Below are 22,576 nucleotides of genomic sequence, written 5' to 3' on the forward strand. Positions count from 1 at the left end.
GTGTGGGCTTTTGCCCCCATATTCCAATGTAAGCTGAACTGAAGAATAAAGGTTTCCTGAGAACTACAACTGCTTCTCATGTCTTACCATTTCGCGACGGACTCAACAGGTACAATGCTGTCACATTATCATAGGTACAATCTCAGTGCCTTATATTTTAATGCTCTGTTTCTCATCCTAATAACAGAAAGACGGCCAGTCAGGAGAGGCAGAACATGAGTACAAACTTTTTAGAGAGCAAAGCTGCTCTGGCTGGTTCCATTCAGAACCGGCTTTTGTGAGTCCTCACTCTACAGAAATAAACCAACATTTTCTTTCTTTGAATAGCTGCCCCACTTCTCTCCCTTAAGATTGCCCTGCCTCCCTCTACCCTTTAAACAGTTTGCTGGCTAACCTTTGTGTGATCTGACCTACTTTCATTGGTCTATGCAAATGACTTTTGATAAAGATAGATCCAAGAAAAAAAATATCCTACAAAGCTCTGTTGGAAACGGAGTATTGAGAATAATGTGGCAAGACAGAGAGTTGATTTGCATATTTATAACCCAAGAAGATTAATCTGACCAGAACAGTAACACTTGTTTAATGAATATTGCAAGTGACAGAGGCCCTAAGAAAAATAAATTACCCTGTTTGGATATAAGATAGTTTTATTGGCAGTTTCACCTTTCCTTGGCACTTTGGAACAAATGATAAATATGCAGCACAGACAAGGCCTGAGCGGTTCTATGAATCTGTTGGTATCCTCCATCCCTGAAATGTCTCCTTAAAATATATAAACTATGTTTTAATGTGGAATCAGATGACATCCATTTTTTTCTGGAAGATTTGTAATTTTCTCACTTTTTTCAACCAGATCTGAATTCTCTTCTTTATTTTTATTTATTCAATTTATATGTTGCCCATCTCACTGTTGAACAACCCTTCCCTTTCCTTCCCTTCCCCTCCCTTCCCCTCCACAGTAAGTTTGGGCATCCAATGGAAGACTCTGGGTTGTTGTTGTTGTTGTTTAAATCAGCTGCCAAAGCTCTAATCCAAAATATGGCATGGACAACCTGGCTTCTCATTTGTGCCAAATATTTATTTATTTATTTATTAAAATTTATAGACCGCCCCACTCCCGCAGGACTCTGGGCGGTTAACAATAAAAACACAACATAACATAACAAAACAAACAATACTATAACATTCATCCAGGGGTCAGATTTTATAAACCCCAGGCCTGCCGGAAAAGCCAGGTCTTAAGCAGCTTGCGGAAAACCAACAGGGTGGGAGCGGTCCTAATCTCCGGGGGGAGCTGATTCCAAGACGTGGGCGCCATTACAGAGAAAGCCCTTCCCCGCAGCCCCGCCAAATGGCACTGCTTGGCCGATGGGACCTGAAGGAGGCCCAGCCTGTGGGATCTAACCGGAGAAGGGAACTATGAGGTAGTAGGTGGTCTAGCAAATAGCCTGGCCCTGAGCCATATAGAGCTTTAAAAGTAATAACCAACACCTTGAATTGGACCCGGAGACCAATAGGCAACCAGTGCAGCTCACGGAGGTGTAACGTGGATGTACCGAGGAGCACCCACTATCACTCATGTGGCTGCATTCTGGACCAACTGTAGTCTCCGAATACTTTTCAAGGATAGCCCCATGTAGAGTGCATTGCAGTAGTCCAGTACAAATAAGTTTGTACGAACCATTGCCCCTAACCATTATCCACTTTGAAGGCCAGTGTTACAGAAATGATTCAGTGGTTTGGGAAATGCTGTGATAACTTACATGCTGTGATCATTTCTTTCCACTTTCCATTAGCCCTACTAAAACTTTGATTTGGAGTTACACATTTGAGTAATATCAACTGAAATAAGCTAGAAAAATCACCAAGAGCTCACAAAAACACAGGATTGAGAATAAGAGGAAGGCAAAGCCCACAGCTGACTCCACAACAAGATAATCACCAAGGCCAACCAAAGAGTATGATTTTTTTTTCTTTTTACGATCCAGTAAACCAGGAGTGAAAAACTGGCAGCCGGCAGGCTGAATGCGTCATGCATAGGCCATGCCCACCCTGGCTCCACAAAGGCAAAAAAAGTCGCGATAGTCACGATACGTCATGTGACACAATTGAGTTTGACACCCCTACAGTAGACCCTTTTATTGGGATGGAGTCTGGGCAACTGAATGGAGCTGGGCATTTACTGAGCATTTTAATCAAATAATATGAATAATATTGGGAAAATGCTTGGATGGAATATTAAGCAAATATTGTCTCTAGGTGTTGTAAAAAGGAGTGATAAAGCTGATAAAACTATAACTTTCTTACCACAAGCAACAATAAAATTTAGATAGACAAGATAAGACAAGACGATAAGAAAGACCTGCTGAAGTGCCCTACCCATAGCTAGAAATGTGCAGCTCAGCTGGTGGAAAAACAAAGGAGGGGAAAAAAAATCCATTTTTAAATGGCATAAAATGATACAGTATGCACTTAACATTACAAAAAAGAGAAGTTCTTTCAAGGAAATTTTGAAGAAGTGGCAAGCCAAATCAAGAACAGAGAAGGTGCGAGAACGCCATCTGCAATTAAGGGGGACTCAACTTGTACAAGCCTAGATTCTTCATTCTGCCTTCCATATACTTTGTTTTACTTACCCAAAATGTAACAGTGAAGAAGGAAAAGGATTGCTTTGATTTATAAGACACTTTGTTTACATTTTATTTTCTTTGTTCACGCTAAAAAACAACAGCAATCTGAACCATTTATCTCATTTTTGCTTTGCAAAAGGGAATAGTGATAGATTTTTGGCCAGGAGGCTAGATGGCTCATGATGCTTCTTAATCACTTCTGCAGTGCAGACCATTCTGCCTGTCTGGGATCAAAGTTAAGTTAAGTTCTTTTTCTGGATGATATAACTTGAGGGGCAATTAGTGGACATCCCCAAGAAGGTCTTTTCATGGGTACCCCCACCCTAGCTGTAGCTTGCCTTTTCTTGTTATTTCAGCATCCTTCCTGTGCCAGGCAAAGATATTTACATTGACCAGAGCTGGGTTTTTTTTGTATTATTATATCACTATCCTTAGTTTTGTAATGCTGAATATTTTTATTTATCCTATTATTGGTTATACACTCTGTGTTTATTATTTGAGTTTTAATTCATTTTTGAAGTGTAATTTTAGAATAGTATAAGCTTCCTAGGCATAACTTTATTTGTGTGTGCAAGTTTGGGGGGGTTGTTTACATGTTTATGTATGACTAATAAATGAATAAACATACCTGAATATCACTCCATACACATATTTACTTGCCCTATCTCAAAACAGTCTTGATCCACCTTTCATGATTTATCTGAAATTAACTTCAGTTATGCAAAAGCTACATAAGGAATTGCAAGTTCCACAAATAGGGGTTTTTTTAGTTTTTGGTTTGGAAGAAACATTTCACTTTTATGCTTATATATCAACTTGGATTAAAATGATAAAAATATTTTCACAACTTCATTTCAGCACTTTCAAAATTGTTTATTTCACCATTAATAAATTCAGTGTTTAGCTTGGCTAAGCTAAAATTAAGAATCTTATTGAAAGTCTTTAGAACCCTTATTTGACTGATGTATAAAGATCAACTGATGCCTGTTTTAAAAGATCAGCCATGGAGCCAATTGCCTATTTGTTACAATTCAAAGCACTACTGTTAATTTGCATGGTGAGGGATGGTCCTTCCTCTGGAAAGTAGCCAATGAACTGTTGAAGTTAGCCTGCAACCAATGACATACTTTGTACCAAGTAGACAGGTGTATACAAGGTGGGTTAGTAAAGGAAAATGTACTTCAGAAGTAGAGCAGAGTAACATGCCATAAGGTCACTTTGAAGGAAAGAGGGAAATAATAGAAATCCAAATGGATCTAATTAATGATCTATTTCTGCTCTTGGAAAACAGTTGTCTGCCCATTCGGGTGATAGATTAACTAGGCCAGGGGTAGGCAACCCAAAACACTCAAAGAGCCACTTGGACCCGTTTCCCACCAAAAACAAAACACTGGGAGCCGCAAAACCCTTTTGATATCTAAAATGAAGATAATACTGCATATATCCTTTTTTACCTTTATTATAGGTGTGTGTATGTGTGTGTGTGTGTGTGTGTGTGTGTGTATACACACACACACACACACACACACACATATACACATTAAAAATAAAAGTAAAAATATGACTCTTGGGAATATCCATACTATTAAAACAATGATCACCAAGAGAATGCTTTAAGAGAATAAAATTACATACACACACAGGTAAAAAAAGGATATATGCAGTGTTATCTTCATTTTAGATGTCAAAAGGGTCTCTCTCTCCCTCCCTCTCTATCTGCCCTTGGTCTGCCACTCCTCTTCCCCCACTCTCTCTCTCTCCCTCTCTCTCTCTTTCTCTCTCTCTCTTTCTCCCCCCCCCTCCTATCTGCTGCTCACCTGGCAAGCTTCAAGCTGTTGTCCAACAACCTCCGGGGTAGGCAACCTCGTCTCTTTTATGACTCATGGACTTCAACTCCCAGAATTCCTGAGTCAGCCTAGCTGGGCTAGCTAGCTCTCTCCTGCCCTTCCTGCTTCCTGCTTCCTTCAGAGATGCAGCAAAGGGAGGAGCTCCGCCCAGAAAGCTTTTCAGCTCCTCGGAGAACACTGTGAGTGCACTCTCTTTTACACACACACACACACAAAACACACACACACACACACACCCAGACACACACAGAGAGAGAGAGAGAGAGAGAGAGAGAGAGAGAGAGAGAGAGAGAGAGAGAGAGAGAGAGAGGGAAGCAGGGAAGTGCAATTGCCTCTCTCTGTCTCTGTCTCTCTCTGCAAAGGCAGAGGAGGCTGGGAGCCACAGGGGAAGGCTCAAAGAGCCTCATGCGGCTCCGGAGCCGCAGGTTGCCAACCTGTGAACTAGGCAGTGTAGATAAGCCTACTGAATCCAATGGGAATGAATGCACAGTGTCTACATTTTTAAGTTCCAGTGACCTTGAAGAAAGTTGTGCTTTTTGTGACTTCCTTTCATTTTGGGTCAGAAAAATACTTTGAGGAGATGAAGTATGAACTATATATAAATGCAGACAAGCAACCTTGGGATAGTAGGAGGGAAATGAAGTTACTTGTTATCATTTCCATTTGATAGTTTCTGACCTTTTAAACACTAGAGAATGAAAACACTCTCACACTGTAAATGGTATGCGTGAATGACCTTGGGAGACAAGAAAAACAGGAAGCCAGACAGTGGTCAGATAAGAGGAAGCTCAGTCTACAGGTGGAACAAAAACATGGGAAGCATTTCAGAAGGGACCTTCCTTAGTTTTCCAGAGGCTAAAAAAAGAAGAGGAGAGAAATATTTTCAGTCTTGCAAGACTCTCTTAATATAACTAGAATTAGTTTATCTGGGCATGCTTCTTGCCTGGACTACCTTGCAACATCTATATCAATCTTGCAAGACTTAAGAGTATTTCTCTCCTCAGAAATGTTTTCCTAGGTTCCAAAATCTTTTGACAAAAGACATCATGGTAGTCTTTTGAAAATTAGTTATCAGCTGGTTTTCCCTGCAGTATTATACTAAGCTTTGAAAATTCGTTTGAGGTCAGCTGGAGTCCTTGAAATAATAGCTGTGTCTTTTGCATTCAGCCCAAGTGGAACATTCACATCTGCTATTTTGGGATGCTGAAAGATCAAATTTGAGAGTTTATTTGTAGGTATGCATACATAGATTGGAAAGGAAAGGAGCTAAAATTCAACTCTAATTCACTTATATACAGAGGTTTTATCTGATAATGAACCTTGTGGATTACACATTATTCTAATTCTGGAATCTTTATGTCATTTTTTTTTTAAAAAAAAAGAAAGAGCAGGCATCAGTCAGTATCAATATCCCTGATTTTTTCCTATTAAAAGTCCCAAAGTAAAATCTAGACTTAAAATCAGCAAAAGCCCAAAGGGAAGATTTAGGTGTACTACTACATTTCTCACTCAGGCAACACATGTGATATATTTTGTGGAGCCATTTTTGCAATTTAAAGTTTGCTAACTATATTCAGATAAGCTAACTGGTTAATAATTTCTATCTTAAAAATTATTAGCTTAGTGAGTATGAATGTATTTTTTTTTCCTAAGTTCAGTCATATCCAATTTTTGCAGATTGTCTGGACTGGTCTCTGAAGTTTTCTTGGCAAGATTTTTTCACAGAAGTGGTTTGCCATTGCCTCCTTCCAAGGACTGAGAGAAAGTGACTGTGCCAAGGTCACCCAGCTGGCTTTCCATCCAAGGTAAGACTAGAATTCACAGTTTCCCGGTTTGTAGCCTGATGCCTTAATTAGAACCAAATAGTCTCTTATATATGTATGTAAGTATCTACAAATATTTTGCTAGAAAAATTAATTACTCTAAATTTCAGAAATTTGGAGGACTGCAATTTATTTTTCCTAAATCAAAACTTAAGCCAAAGAACAAAGTTATCACACATTTATGAAAAGGACACCAACTCCTTTTCCCACTTCTGACATTTCAGCTGATATTTAAGCTACATGGATTTTGTTCTTAACAATTCTACTGTCTTCTTTTCATTGCGTCTATGGTAGGAATAGAAGAAGCAGTTGAATCTACTATTGCTGGCAGGTTTCTGTCATCTGAAAAACCATCTACCTGTACATACTTCTTTTCACATCAGAACTTGCCAGGGTATGAAAGTCACTTTGCCAGCATTCAAGCTTCTGGGGGAAGAATGTTGAAGGATGTGATTCTGAGTCAGCTTGAAGCTTTGCACCTCCTCCACTATAACAGGTGCCCTCCAGCTGTCTTGCTTACAACTCCCACAATCCCTGATTGCCCAACTTCTGTTCTACAAATTAATCATGGAACAAAGAGATATTTAATGACTCCTCTCTACTACACATTTGTTTTCTCACTTCCTACACTGGACATCTTCTTTCAGTCCAAGGGAAGAAAGCCTCATTTCCATGGGGTAGAAGCCTCCATGTCCCCTGCTCCTCGGTACACAGCTCCACCATTGATGCTGGCTAATGCAGCATCCAGACTCAACCTTCCATATGAAGATTTTCCCCTGGGCCACTCTGGCTTCATGATTGCTGCAAAACAGAACAGTTCGCATATTCAGGATTGTAGTTGCATCCCTACAGCCATAGAGCTATTCGCATTGTTTCTAATCAACCTTCTGTCATCATCACTCTTTATAAAGCAGCCTCTCAGGGAGGGAATTTGATTTTTTTTTGCAAATTGCCAAGCCAGTGTAGCTCAACACATATACACAAATATTTGGCTTGGGGAGGAGTTTGCAGGCAGATTATTTTTACTGACTGCTTTTTGTGAATTTCAGAACAAAAGTGCTGGGGTGGGTGGTGAAGGAACACTCTCAACCGTTTGAGGGCAGCTACTGCACATACTGCTGGATGAATATTCTCTGCAAATTCTGGACCTGAAACAACACTGGCATAAATGCCAACATAGATCTGAGAAAAGGAGACAACACTCAGGTCTATTCAAATGCATCGTAACATAGATTGTATGGGGTTGTTGGAAAACACATAATGTAGAGATTCTCCCTCCAAAGGGATCAGAAGAGAAGTTGAATCTATTAAGCTGGGTTCATAAAATACATCAAATCTCCAAGTTTTAGCATCTTATAACTCCATTGTTATCATGTCCATCATAACAAGTTCTGTATCCTTGGCCAAAGGGATCCATGTCAAGAAAAGAAAGAAGATAAATCTGTGTGATTTACATTTTCTCTATTAGCACCTGGACCCTAATCAAGAATACATCTCTGTGGACCTTGCTGTGTCGGATCTAGCTAAGCCATTCTCATTCCTCCTGGCATGCAATTTGCACCTGGAGAACAGCATTATGGACTTATCATATTGGGCCATCTGCGGTCTTGGAACATTGCCTGCTTCTTCCACACGGGTTTGTCTTTGGGTCTGTCCCCTGAATAGACATTTCAAAGGCTTTCAGGATATAAACTATTCTTTCCTTTTCATCTCTGTTGAAAAACAATTACATTCCAGAGGAAATGTCAGCATGACAAAATTGCTTTTAACTGATTTATTTTGCAGGTGAGTATTGGCTTCTTTCTTTTTCCTCTTCAAAGAAATGATGCATTATAAATATGATCAGATTGGGGGAAGGGGAAGAAAATAAATTCATTGCTCCCTCAAAAAAAACCCTTAGTGGTTGAATGAATGATGGCATTTGAAATGAAACAGCAAATTAAAATAAAATGTCCACTTCATCCAGAGACAATCCAAGATTTTAAATTGAAGAAAAGCTAGAGGTCATGCTTGCTAAAAACTACTGATAAAATTTCCTACCATCTTCAGAGAAAATGTACAAAAACTTCTACAAATACTCTAAATAAGCTTAGCACAGTTAAAAACAAACTGTGCTAAAACAAAAAAAAACTGTGCTAAAAACAAAGCAACCCCCCAAGTTCCCTCCTTATGGGACCCTACCCAATTTGCATCTTCCAGCCCCGTACCAAATCTGAAGTCTGACACTGGCCTCCTGAATTAGACTGGGGCAACCCATTCACTTCTGCACATTGAAAAGATAACCAAAAGCCACTTATCTCTTAATGTCAGTGCTTGAGTCAACCCCTGCAAACCCCTATAGAGCTGGTCATCTGACACACAAAGATCTATTCCTCAACATCATACTACACAACCCTTCCATAGGTTTGCTCCCTAGGACAGTACCTTGCCTCATTGATTAATTGATTAATACCTTGACTTAATCATAAACTTGATCTGATAAAGGACTTATCATGTTCCCTTGGTTTCACTGTGAGAAGGCCTCTGAACAGTAAAGGTAGGAAGAGCTGCCCCAGACTTGATTATGTTAAGTTCTAGAAGATATGTTCTACATACCGTAATTGGGACAAGTCTGGATCAATTAAATGACCGTTTCCTCTAAGCTGGTGAACCAAGATTAAAAGAGTGCAAAATCCTCAATTACTTAAACATATTGTATTTTTTCTGTATTTCAATATAAAATTCACACAGAAATGAAGCATTTTTCCATGAGTACTTTGAGCTACAGAATGGATTATTTTCTCATTAATTCTTTTAAGATGATATCTTAAAAGGTCAGAAAAAAGAAGGACTTTAAAATAGGTGACCAAAGCAAGCTTTTATAAGCCACTAAATAAATCCCTCATCTTCTCTTTCCATATTGTCTAAAGCTTCCCTTCATGTTACTGGAGAAATCTAAGTGTTTATTCACAATTTGAAACTGTAAATAAATGGCTAATAATGATCCTGCTCCATTAGTTCCAGACCACAGAATAGATCATCTTTGTTCTATGGAATTCTGCTCTTAGTTAAGCTCCAGAATAATTCACCTTTATGCAGTGAATGAAAGCAGCCACTGGACTTGTGCCATAGTGCCTGCATGCCTCATTGCTTGCAAGTTTTTGGTAAACTATAGTGCACGTTGGGCTCTAGCATGGAGTAGGAGATACACAAGAGCCACCATATGAAGCACTTAATGACTTCGGTATTCCACTTCTCAGTAAGACAGGTTTCATGGCCAGCCATGTTTAAGAAAGTTATCTACCTTAGGTTTCTTCATTCTCTACAGATAATCTAGTCTAATTTGATCTCCTCCTCTTAAGAAGAGAATAGGCTGCAACTTTACCAGGTAATGATTAATACATGACACAAGTATTAATTCTATTCCTAAGGGGTGGGAGGAAAAAAAATAGATCAAGCTATGACAGGCCTCATGAGTAGATCTTGAAACAATTTCTATAGACATCCATGGAGGCCATGAACCTCTGAGCCATGCCTGTTAAATCATCCTCAGCATGAATTCTGAAGTCCCTCAAAGGTGAAGCCCTTTGGTTCTTCCACTTTTACCAGTGTTTTCCAACCTTGGCCATTTGAGGATGAGTGGACTTCAGTTCTCAGAATTCCTAAACCAACTGTGAACTCTGGGAGTTGAAGTCCACACATCTTCAAGAGTTCAAGTTTGAGAAATACTTCTTAGGCTGTTTGCTTCAGTTCACTGAGTCTCTGCTGAGGGGAGAAAAGAATCTTTGGTTTAACTTGATCGGTCCCTGGATGATAGGCAGGGAGAAAGGGAGTTAGTTTAATTATGGGCAATCCCAACACCCCCTTCCTCTCTAACAAAGCTGTACCACTTCATTATGTTGTAGCTGGTTAGAAGTAGGTGGGCCCAACCCAGTTTCTCCAACACATTCTAATTTGACCCTGCCTGATTGGGAAGGGAATATACAATAATGTGCTTCCCATTATTAAGAAAAACATACACAGCAATAAGCAACACATAGAAAGTCTTAGTCATTTATTTCCATTCCCATCAACAGTTCTTTCTCTCACAGCCAAATCAGGAAAGCAACCTGACTTCCAGGGCCAGCAGAAGACAGAGGTGAAAGCTAAAAGCCTGGCCTCAACCCTGTAAAACAAACATTCCTCAGGGATTTTGCTGACGAGGGGTTTCTTTTAGTGAGATCATCTACTTAGTTAAATATCCCTCCCCACCCTATCTCAAGTTCTCTGGCTGCAGTTAAAGAGAATAAAGCATACATCAAATTATCTATTTATCCTGCATGAGTCATTGATAGATGCAGAGTGTGGAGTGTTCCTTCCTCTGTTTTGGAAAGGAAACTAGATGAGTCATCTCCGATCTAGCCAACTTGGAACACAAAGACAGGGACAAAAAAAAAAAAAAAAAAGGACAATGATGTAATTTTGAAAGCCATTATACTTCTTGAGAGGGAGGTTCAACTGAGCAGAAAGTCACACCCAGCTGCTGTAACTGCTTCTGTGCAGTTCAGCATACAAACAGACCCTTAGATTGCTACTTTGAGCTCTAAGCAAAACACAAGGCTTCTAGAAGGCAAGAAATTAAATTCTCTAATACTGTTTCCAAATCTCTTTGAACTTGGTCTGAAGTCAATGAAATTAGTGATCCATTGAGATCTGGCTGTTGTTCAGTCAGGACACCTCTCCTGAGATGAACAAAAGAACTCTTCCTTTGCATAATTCTGGAACACTATTCTTTTGATGGTTGGGGACAAGTATCTCACTCTGTGTTTCAGATCAAACACAGTTATTCATGACATCACCCCATCTGGTGCCACAATTACTGAAGCAACCCCTGGGCCAAAATGAACCAATATTATTTTTAAATGATTTTCTCTGTCAGGTCACAGCATGGATGAATGTTGTGTGAAACTTAATAAAATGTTTGGGGATCAGTACCAAATCCCGATGATCTCAGAGCAGGTCTTTGAACCTAGATAGTAGCAAAAATAATAATAATCATGGGCATCCATTGACAGGGCAAGTGGGGCAAATGATGACACATACATAATGATGTGATCACCAGAAATGCATGAATTCTATCAGATATCCTGGTGGCATTTGCATGATTGCACCATCACACACGGGATATCATTTCAGCATTATGGTGGATTGTTGTGAATAATATTGGTTCAGATGACCATAGTGAAATAATCCACACATTCCTTGTCAGCATTTGAAATAGCGTATGACTTAGAAGAAGCTGAATGATAATCCACACAGTTTCTGAGATTTTGGTACCGAGTTACTTAGGACTTTAAAAGAACTAAGTCCCAATTTGCATGGAACTGGAAGTAATTAAACAGGCAATCTTTTTTTTAAATTGCCATACTAGACAGAAAGTGGTCCATCCTAATCCAAATTCTGGCTACCATGCTTGGTATTATTTTAAGCTTCCATCATCTAAGGCAGTCTATGTATATTGCCTTGCAGAAATCCAACTGAGACATTCCCCGACTGTGAATGACCTTACTTGCTTACTTTCGAAGCTGATCTCAAACAGGTCAAAATGACTAGCAAAATATTTTCGACTCAACAAAGTGGCTGAAAAATGATACAGTGAATAATCATGGATGCTCACCTCAGTCTAAACAAAGCACAGCATAGATAACCTCAAAGAACAACTAGAATAAACCCCAGAACAACACAAAAATGCTACAACCACCATCAAGGTTCTGTCTCTGAAACAAGCTGAAAAAAGGAAACCAAAACTCCAAAACCAAACCGCTCAAGCTAAAGCCCAGAAGCAAAGAGGTACTCAAACCTGAATGGGTAGTTAATATATCTAGCCATCCACTATCCACTGCAGACCCTTTAATGCATACAATGCTAATTAGTTAGAATTCTTTGCAGCCTTGCAAGCAGTACTTAAAACCATAGGACCTGCATCAAATATCCAAAGAAACATATCCAAAGACAAAGAAACCTACATCTTAATAAACACCAAACCAGCACAGAAGCTGGATAATCTGATCAAGAGGTTTGGTTGACCAACAACCTAACCAGGAAAGGTCAAATCACAAAAGAAGAACAGTGGCAGATAAAAAACAATGGACCCTTCTGGCCACACTTCTATGGAAATCCCAAAATATACAAGCCTGGCATACCTCTTTGTCCAATTGTATCATCACCAGGGACACCAACATACAATATAACCAAATAACTTATGAAAAACTTGGATATCTCACAGACAGGAGTGAATGTTTGATCAATCCCCCACTACAGTACCTCCAGAAAAATCAGAAATCTAATAATAGAAGATGACATTATTGTTTCACTCAATGTCATAGCAGTCCTTCCATCCATAGATCCAGAATTAGTGAAAGAATCCACGGTAGAATCCATGTACCACACAGCACACTCAACCTCAATATTCAACCAAATACACTAAGATTGAAATACCCAGACTCATAGATCTCCTCAATTTCTGCCTCACTACCTACTTTCAATTTGATGGACAGATATATCAACAAATCAGAGGAATATCCATGGGATCATCACTCTCACAACTCATAGCAAAGACTGCAATACAGCATCTAGAAATTACGCCAGTCAAGCAGCACACAGAGTAATGGGTAGTGAGGACAGAACAACAACATATTATACTTCGTGGATATCCTTATCAACAGAGGAAATATGGCAAGTTAGAAACAGAAATTTATTGAAAAACCAGCCACACTAACCAAATGCTTCATTATCAAAGTAACAACTCTCCACAAGATGAGCTACTGTATTGTAAAAACATTTTTCAGAGTTCAAACATGCTACAGCAATTCAGAATACCAGAAAAAGGAAATTGTGGACAGAGAGGACCATTGGTTTGAAAAAGGAGTCAAAGAGTACATTAAAATTGAACAACCCTCTCTCAACAGAGGGGGAGGATAAGACATCACCTATCTCCTTTTTACAACACAGTCCTTTCAGCAGTTCCAAGAAGGTTGCACTACAGTATTCAGGTGATCCTGAGAGCACTGATAAACATCCAAGTGGCCTCAATGACTCTCAGAGACAATGCTAAAGACCAGATGATTGTAAGGAATATAACTCCTTCCATTCTTCACCATTCAGTCAGAACTGAAGAAGCTTCTTGGATGAGAAATGAAATGTCTTCAAACAAAGAAAGTCCAGTTGCCTTTTGAAAAACCACCTTTGGGATTGTCTATGTAGTTTCCAACAAAATGGATACTCACACAACTTTATCAAGAAGTATCTGACCATTAACTGCATTAATTAGGGGAAAGAATGTAAATAGTTTTGTTTCCACTTTGGAAAGACCTTCTGGATTTTCTGCTCAAAAGACAAAAAAAATGAAATTTTGATTTTGGATTTTGGTGATTAAGTAGATTCTGGTTGTAAAAATGGTTAGTATTTACTGTTTTAAATAAGTAAAAAGTTGATATTATAACTGTATTATGTATATTAATGTACTGAACAAAGTTGGAAGTCACTGCTTTTTGTTTCTTTCTTTTTTCTTTCTTCACTTCAGCTACCATTCCCCTTTCCTTTCCCCCTTTTTCATTTTCTTTATTTCTATTTGTATTTTATATTAAGAAAAAAACTTTTAATATTTGTGTTTTTTTAAAAAAAATGAACCTCAACCCATTAGAGCACAATGACACAAGCTATGGAAAGAGTAACACTAGCATTCATTGAAAACATCTCAGAAACAACCAAAGGACTATTACAACTATATGGTATCATTGTAGCACAGAAACCAACTAAGGCTTCCGAAACCTCTTAAGTAAACTGAAAGACCCAGTAGCCCAAGAAGAATAATCAGGAGTCATGTACAGCGTAAGGATTGTAACCACCATTATATAAGACAAACAGGCAGAAGACTAGCAATGCATCCATGAACAACTAATTAACACTCAGAAGTCTACATGCAAACTCTTTAATTTCACAACACATGGACAGACTCAACCATTGTTTCAACTGGGAAACTATGAGCATCCTAGACCAAGCAGAATCCAAAAATACTAGGGAATTACTTGCAAGCTTGGTACCCAAACAAATCAGTCACCAATGCACACATAGAAATAAACCATAGTTACACACCATTCAAAAAACACATTAAAAAAACTAAGAAAGAAAGAAAAAACCAGAACACATCCTCTTCAGTAGCCAACATCCAGATAAGCAGGAATTAATAGCAGGCAACAATCAAAGCAGAAATGGCAACTGGACTTTCTTTGCTTTTTTCCTTGAAGATTTTTCAGTTCTTATCCCAGAAGCTACAGGCAATGAAATGTCTGCAAGCAAACAACCAACCTCAGAGAATACCAAGACTGTACAGTTCAACACTGAGCTACGTATATTTTCTTCTATTGGAAAATGTTCTTATTCCAGAGCTTCTCATATTATAGAAAAATTATTGGGAATTTACAGCCAGAGTGAATGAATGGTGAGTTGTTGCTGCTTTATCGTCAGATAATTCGTTCATTTATCTCAGTGTTATCTGTCTGGCTCTGAGAAGAAAATGTTTCATATAAACTGCTCTGCTATGCTTAGAGACACCTCAGATTAAATTTGGGACCTTATGCACACAAGACAGAATCTTTTATGCCTCCTGTTAGTAAAGGATAAAATGTTATCAGACAACAGTAGTGTCTTTTAGATTATTGCTGTAACTCTTCCTACTTTTCCTCATACAAGTGTATGATGAAAAAACTTAAGATTCATAATTAATATGCTATAAAAGTAGATATTTGGGATCTATTGAGGGAGATCACTGGCTGCTTGATCATAAATAATGAAGCATGCACTTTTGCATGCATGCACTGAGCTCTCCGGATCTCATAAGAGCATCTCTAGATCCATAATTCTGTTACTGCATTCATAATACTATTGCTCTTCCCACATTCTTGGGAGACCCGATTTGATTTTTACAGGCTTTAATGGTGTCTTTCCATATCAGATTAATTTGATTGACAAATTTGTTTCAATTCTTTTCTTTAATTTGGGGGTAGGGATTTCTCCCCATCTACTACATCATAATTAAAATTCCTGTTTTGGAATTGTATTAGCAATGAAAAAGGAAAGGAAAAGAAGGAAGGAAGGAAGGAAGGAAGGAAGGAAGGAAGGAAGGAAGGAAGGAAGGAAGGAAGGAAGGAAGGAAGGAAGGATTATTTATAAAAATCAGTAGTATTATTTTTCTGTATATGTGTACACATATGGAAAAGAAGGGTGGAAATATTTAGAAAGCAGTTATCTTTCCAAACAGATTGACTGATAATGGTGTTATTTTACTTTATGTGAGAGTATATAACAAGACTGATATAATTTCAAAAGCCTTTTCACTAGCATTTATCTTACTGCAATATGATCTTATACTAAAATGCAGTAGAGCAGTGGTTCTCAACCTGTGGGTCGGGACCCTATTTGGGGTCAAACGACCATTTCACAGGGGTCGCCAAACAATGCAGTCAGCCATTTTTTCCTCCTTTTCCTTAGCTGTGCTACTCCCTTTTATTCTATTGGCTTTTGAAAGCCAATACAATAGACTCTCTTGAATAGAATCTAATTCTATTGGCTTTCAAAAGCCAATAGGAATTGTCCAGGCTGTCTCTGCCCTGCTGAGCCCGCCAAAAGTCCCATTCTGCAAACGGTGCTGCACCAGTTGAGTAGTCCTCGACTTATGACCGGTTGAGTAGTTCTCGACTTACAACCGGTTGGGGGTCGCGGCATTAAAAAGGTTGAGAACCACTGCAGCAGAGGTGTGCCCACACCATCAATAAATACTTCTGTTACTGGAAATACTATTTTGTATTTGAAAACCTCTCCATGTCAATAGCAAACCAATAGCAGGTGCCACAGAGGTAGTGAGAATTGCAAATATACCTAACTGCTAATGAAAACTTTCAGTGGTACAAAAGTGCAAAGAGTATCAATAAAAGTGGAAGAACCCTGTAATGAGATTCAAACCTTTTTAACCTTAATTTAGAACTTCCAACCTGCTTTCTTCAACCTGTCACCCTCCAGATATATTTGATGTCAACTGCAATTACCTGAGACAGCACGGACTCTTGGAATGGGTGTTTGATGAGCCCAGGTTGGCAGGACAGTAGGTTACTTCAGTCACATCTAATTTGCATCAGCAACATGATTGAAATTTCTTCCACACTTGATAGCTGTCTGAAATCCTGCTGTTAGTGCAGAAACAACAGCAGTCAGGCATGTGCCAAAGGGACTTTGCCAAAGGATGGAAATTGTTGGTTTTTCAAGTCTAAATAACACTGGGCAACTCTTGGCCTTTCAAAACCATCATTTCAGAGAGATTTTCTTACCAGATTCCTCAATGTGTGCAGCAATGTCAGAGCTTTTAATTTACCTGAAAAGTTCTTAAAAATGGGGGAGATATTAAAAAATGTATTTGCCTTGAAAGTAATCCTAGTTGAACTATGTAGGACAGTTGAACATCAGGAATTGATCACAGGAAATATTTTTGTGATACATTTTGTATTATGTCATAAAATATTTTAGGGTCATTTTATGTCATTAAATACTTTATTAAAATTGCCAAATTTCAATTCCATTGGAATCATGGGTCCTGGATTTTAGATGCACTCTATAAGTTAGGCTATTTGAGGTCCCTGGGTTTTTAAAAAAATCTTGCCTTATGATACCCCATCTCACCCAGTTGAAGGTTACAGACACAAGAGTTTTAGTAAATATATAGATGAAATACAGTATTTGGAAGCCTTCCTCCCCCAATATGGATAGTGCCTTTTGAGAAGAAAAGGAAGCTAATCAGGAGTGGATAGCATAACTCAACTGTAATCTGTTTATAGCTGTCCAGACAAGCTTAATAGTACCTCTTTCAAGCCTGTGGTTTTTGAATGGGCTGTTCCACCTCTTGGCTATTCAAATTACTTTTTCTTTATCCTTGTAGTTTCCAAATTGTATGTAGAAGATAATATATTTAGCTCAGGGTTGAACCCTGGAGTCCTTGGTGCTCTCTGAGTTTGATGATTTGTTTGCAGACATTTTGTTACCAGACTAGGTAATACCTTCAGGACTAGAAGGGACTAGGGTTTGCTCACCATTTATATACAGTAGCTTGCCCCATGAGTGTTGGTTGTTTGTATGAGTTGCTAGTTCATTGATTAGGGTAATCATCAATCAATCCCTAGATAAGCAGGGATTAAAACCAACATCAGGATTAACACCATACGAACAATCAATAAACACTACCCTAATCAAGGAACTACCAAGAAAAAAAATCACCCCCCACCAACAATGATAAGTCAAGCTACTGTATCTAAACAGACAGCAAACCCCACTCCCTTCTAGCACTAAAAATGTTAACTAGTCTGGTAACAAAAGACTGACAATGACCAAACTCAGTGAGTATTGTATGTTAAAGGCATTCCAAAATGGAAGACTTACAAAGCAGTCAACCTGCTGCTATTATTTGGCTTGCTTAAATTTAAAAAAACAAGTCTGATAATTTTTTGTTCAATGTACCTACTCAGTTTCACTCCCATAGCAAAAAAACATCAAATATGACATTTCCAGTTTCAGCTGGAAATGACAATAATCCAAATCATATTTTTCTTTTCCATTATTTAATTTTCACTTTGTTGATTGATTCAGAATGAGAGCTGGAAACCTGAATAAAGTTATTTTCAGGAATATCCTAAAAGGGTTGCCTATCCTTCCTCCTCCCTGGGGTTACCTAAATCCCTTTATGAAAGAAAAAAATGTCTGTAAAGAATCATGGGATTTTTCTGAACAATCTGAAATGGGGTGTGGAGCAAGAAAGCTTTACTTATCAGAGGATCTAAGTCGGATGTGAAGCCTTTCATCTCTTTCAGCCATTCCCATTATTGTATTATTCAGAAAGAAACCATTCTTCTGGATGATGGGAAAAACAAAAAAAATGGCCAGACTTTGAAGTCCTTAAAATTCAGTTATCTAGCCTCTGAACTCTAGGGATGTCAGAATCCTAAAGTATTTAAATTTACCTTTCTTAAAAGAGATATGGGCTGAAAGAATTACTATATTAAAGGAGTACCACATTGAAGGAAGACTCAAGCTAACCACAGAATGCAAAAGAACGGTCAACCTTGAGGAAGGCAGATTCCATTGGGAAGCTACAGAAATCTTCCTAAGGGCAAAAGCAGTTCAATTACTTAAAGAGATGCAGGCTTCCCTTTGCTGGATATACTCAAGCTAAAACTGAAAAATTATCTGTCGTGGATGCTTTAATTTGGATTCCTTTAGAGGGAGGATTAACTCTGATGACCTGATGACCTTCCAGCTCTGTAATTCTAAGATTACACTTGAAACCTGGTTATTAAGTGCCTGTGTACTATGTTTGTAAATTTGATGGTGGGGTGTATGTGCATACAGGTTGGAAGATGATTCCATGAAGGCTATTGCAATATGATTCATCAAATAAGAGATATTTCCATGGATCTCCCACTGTCATTTGTCTAGGATGATCTGAGGATTCCTGCACTGGGCAGAGGGTTGAACTTCCAAGATCACTTCCAATTTCCAAATACTTACAAGGTCACCTCTAATCTTATGAGTCAATGATTCTCCATTAATAGCACCAGCGATAGCACTTAGACTTATATACCGCTTCACAGTGCTTTACAGCCCTCTCTAAGTGGTTCTGCAGAATCAGCATATTGTCCCCCAACAATCTATGTCTTCATTTTGCCGACCTTGGAAGGATGGAAGGCTGAGTCAATCCTGAACCGGTGAAATCAAACTGCTGGCAGTCAGCAGAATTAGCCTGCAATGCTGCATTCCAATCACTGTGCCACCACCACTCTGAAAGAGAATATCTTTGAATTTCACACAGATTAACCATTCTGCATTACATTTAAAATTGATTAGGTGTATGCAAGATCCATATTAATATCTGTGTCCTTAATTCTACTCGGTGGCCATGTACATTTATTTTGAATTGTTTTATGATGTATGCCTGCCCAGAGTCACTTGTTGAATTGTGCGGCTATAGAAATCAAATAAATAAATAAAAATTGTAAAATTAAATTGTGAAAAAAAAGTTTTATGGGGAAAAGTGATTTTACATACAAAAAAGAAAAGAACAAAATAATACATGTTAATAAAAGCATTATGATAAAATGGCATGCTTGCAAACCAAGATCCCTTTCTTGATGATCAAAATAAGCGACCAATGGAGTGAATGGCCCTGGGAGGGGCTAGGGGTGGCTTAAAATGGCTCCTGTATAGCCACCTGTTGGAGATACTGTAATTCTAGATTTCTGCCAGGAGCACTTCCTCCTCTTGTGTGTCTGTCATTGCACAGCTTCATCCCCGAATCCTCCTTTCAGGCATCAGAGATTTAGGCCCGCCCCAGGAAATCTGAAAACCTCATTTGTCTGTCTTATTTTATGTTTACCTTCTTAATCCACTCAGCGACTTCAGCTTCACCGAGTGGATTATGCAGCTCTTAAAAGAAAATTAAAAACAGTTCAACGAGAATGCTAGTTGCTGCTGTATAAAGCTGCTGTATAAAAACTTAGCAATTATCACTCGGTGGGAGAGTTTGCTTCTACTTGAACCCAAAATGTGCTCAATTGCCTAAATGAGTATTGGGGGGGAGGGGCGAAGGGAGGCATTCTGGAAAAAGAGAAAGTCCGGCAGCTGCCTGTTTTGGCCAGCAGCATGAAACAGCAATTACAATGCTGCCAGACTGTGTGGAGCCTCTGTTTCTAACACCATTAGCTCTGTCATGGCTTCATAAATGCATTAGAATGTAGCATGTGCGAGGGGGAGGAGATTTCGCCATTACAGTGCTTGGAGAGGTGGAAAAATAACACAGACTGCATTATTAACAAAGAAATGTGTCTCATCCAGAGCCTTTGTTTCTGGTTAAGAGAAAATGAGATGCCACTGTCAGTTTACAGGATGAGCAAGCAATCTTTCCACACTGGCCCCCGGGGTTCATAGGGGTCATGGCAGGACAGTAATAGAAGGAGGTCACCCAAAAATGTGGAGCTAAAACCTTTTGATCATTCAGGGTCTTTGGTAGGGCAGTCTGGGGAACTTTCTTCAAATTAGGTATAATGTGTTTACCAGACTGTATTTTAGTGCTTTGATTTTGGGGGGGGGGGGGAGAACAGTGAAAAATCTCATAGCCCTAAATTGCCTTTGATTGCTGGATTTCGGCATTTGGGAACTTTTGAGTCTTGTTGAAATAGAACCAGGGTTCCCTCTGGCCTGTGGGCTCCTTACTTCTAAATACAGTCTTAAATTTTGATGCTTCTTTGTGGTGTCCCACAAAGACCCAAAACATTATCCCAAACTCGCCACATATATTTTGTTGAAAGCCACCCTGGAATGGCCTTTGTTGAAGAAGCCCTTTAGATCCCCACTAACCTATTTGCATTTAGCCTCATTAAATCTGAATCATGAAAAAAACATATTTCCTCATAAGAGTTGCTAATTGAAAAAGCTCCCAGTGACCCTCCTAGGTTTATTTGTGAGTAATCATATAAAGGACATATTAAGTATTTTATTTATGAACTGGAAAACTAAAGAGGCATTGTTTGTCATTTTGTCACAGGAGAATAGACTTCGCTCACCAAAACAAACAATATAGAAAGGAAATTCAAAGCAATGTTCCAATTTTACAAATCAAAATAAATGGAACTTCAATGTAATATTTAACTGTGCATGAGCAAAATAGAAACGAGGTGCAGCAAAAAGATGCTGTTTCCATTTAGCTCTAGGCCTCATCTACTATTTTATCCAGTTTTGTATTATGTGAACATGGGTATCTATAAAATAGGGCAAATAACATCAATCATAGTGACACACATGCATGATAGCAGTGTTCCAATATATGATGGGCTGCCACAAAAAAGAAGGGGTCAAAAATGGATGGAAGCAATGGATGGAAACTAATCAAGGAGAGAAGCAACCTAGAACTAAGGAGAAATTTCCTGACAGTGAGAAAAATCAACCAGTAGAATGCCTTGCCTTCAAAAGTCTACAGTATCACTGGAGGCTTTTAAGAAGAGATGGACAGCCATTTGTCTGAAATGGTATAGATTCTCCTTTTAAGCAGGGGGTTGGATTAGAAGATCTCCAGGTTCCTTCCAACTCTGATGATGTTTTATATATTCATGGAAATGACATTGTGATTTGATTCAGAAGCCATAAGATATGAAATACTGGATATATGAATTAATGGCATTCTTCAGTATTTCAAATCTAATAGGCAATAATTGGGATAGAAAGCAAAGGTCTTGTAATACTCCCTCTTTAATACACACTGCTTCTTTTGTGAGATTGTGAATCTAAAAGCAGATCCACTTTTATCTTCTTAGCTTACTTGCTCTCTGACTCTTGGCCTAATAGGATGTAAGAGCTAAATATTCCTATCCTGTCTTCCCACCCCTATCCTAGGACTTCCTATAAACAATCTTTTATTTTTCTGGTTGAAGTGACAAAGAGTTGCTTCGCTGAACCTTGTTCAGGTTACATGCCCCATCTATAGGAACACGCTCTAATAATTACCTACAATACAAAATACATTAGCAAGCAATTCAGAGCACTATAAATGGATTTAACAAAAGGAATCCATAGATACTAAAAGAAGAATTTTAATAAGAGACATACATACACAAACACATACACAACACTCATTATTACATGGATCATTAATATCAATTCTGTGGAACAGGAACTGTTGGATTGTTATATTTTTCTTTTGTGATTCCTGATTCTTGAAATACATTTTTAGTTCATCTTGAATATCTTTGTTAAAAAGGATACCACAAAAACAAAGATTTATCAGATCATGGGAACAAAACCCATTTGGAAGTGGACACAAGAGACAAATGTGATAATTAATCTTTCATACAAAATACTAAATAAGAATGAAATCAGGCTGATTTGTAAAGAGTTTTCTTTTAAGCTTATCTCAAATGCAATCTGCTACAGGCCAGAACTGGCATTTTTGCATTTATGAGAATATTAAGGCTTAAACATTATTTTAAAGAGAGCTTCTTAAGACAAACTGAATAGTTTTCATTCCAAGTTTAACTTTTCTGAATCAAAACTTCACAGATAAACATGTGAGGAACTGGTCAACAAAAAAAATATAACAGTTTCAAAGAAAGAACAATTAACATTGCTGAAAACAATTATTAATTAAGATTTTTCCCACACTACCCCTTGAGGAAGCTTTTCCTGACATGGTGTTCTCCAAACACATTAGAAAACTCACACAATG

At 38.4% G+C, this 22,576-nt stretch overlaps 1 long non-coding RNA gene across 2 annotated transcripts in view; it reads right to left on the minus strand.

Moving 5' to 3' along the window:
• Window positions 1-22,576, minus strand: part of LOC120318280 — a 72,621-nt gene that overhangs the window by 21,440 nt on the left and 28,605 nt on the right. The window contains exons 4-5 of one of the 2 annotated variants that reach the window (XR_005559447.1): window positions 16,365-16,502; window positions 6,436-7,104 (exon numbers count right to left, since the gene is read on the minus strand). This is a non-coding gene — a long non-coding RNA (uncharacterized LOC120318280). Of the gene's footprint in view, window positions 1-6,435; window positions 7,105-16,364; window positions 16,503-22,576 lie in introns of those variants that run through there. The other variant, XR_005559448.1, reaches the window with a different exon arrangement.

The sequence above is a fragment of the Crotalus tigris genome, unplaced genomic scaffold (assembly GCF_016545835.1).
Source record: "Crotalus tigris isolate CLP2741 ecotype Arizona unplaced genomic scaffold, ASM1654583v1 scf7180000020151.727365, whole genome shotgun sequence".
Classification (NCBI taxonomy): domain Eukaryota; kingdom Metazoa; phylum Chordata; class Lepidosauria; order Squamata; family Viperidae; genus Crotalus; species Crotalus tigris.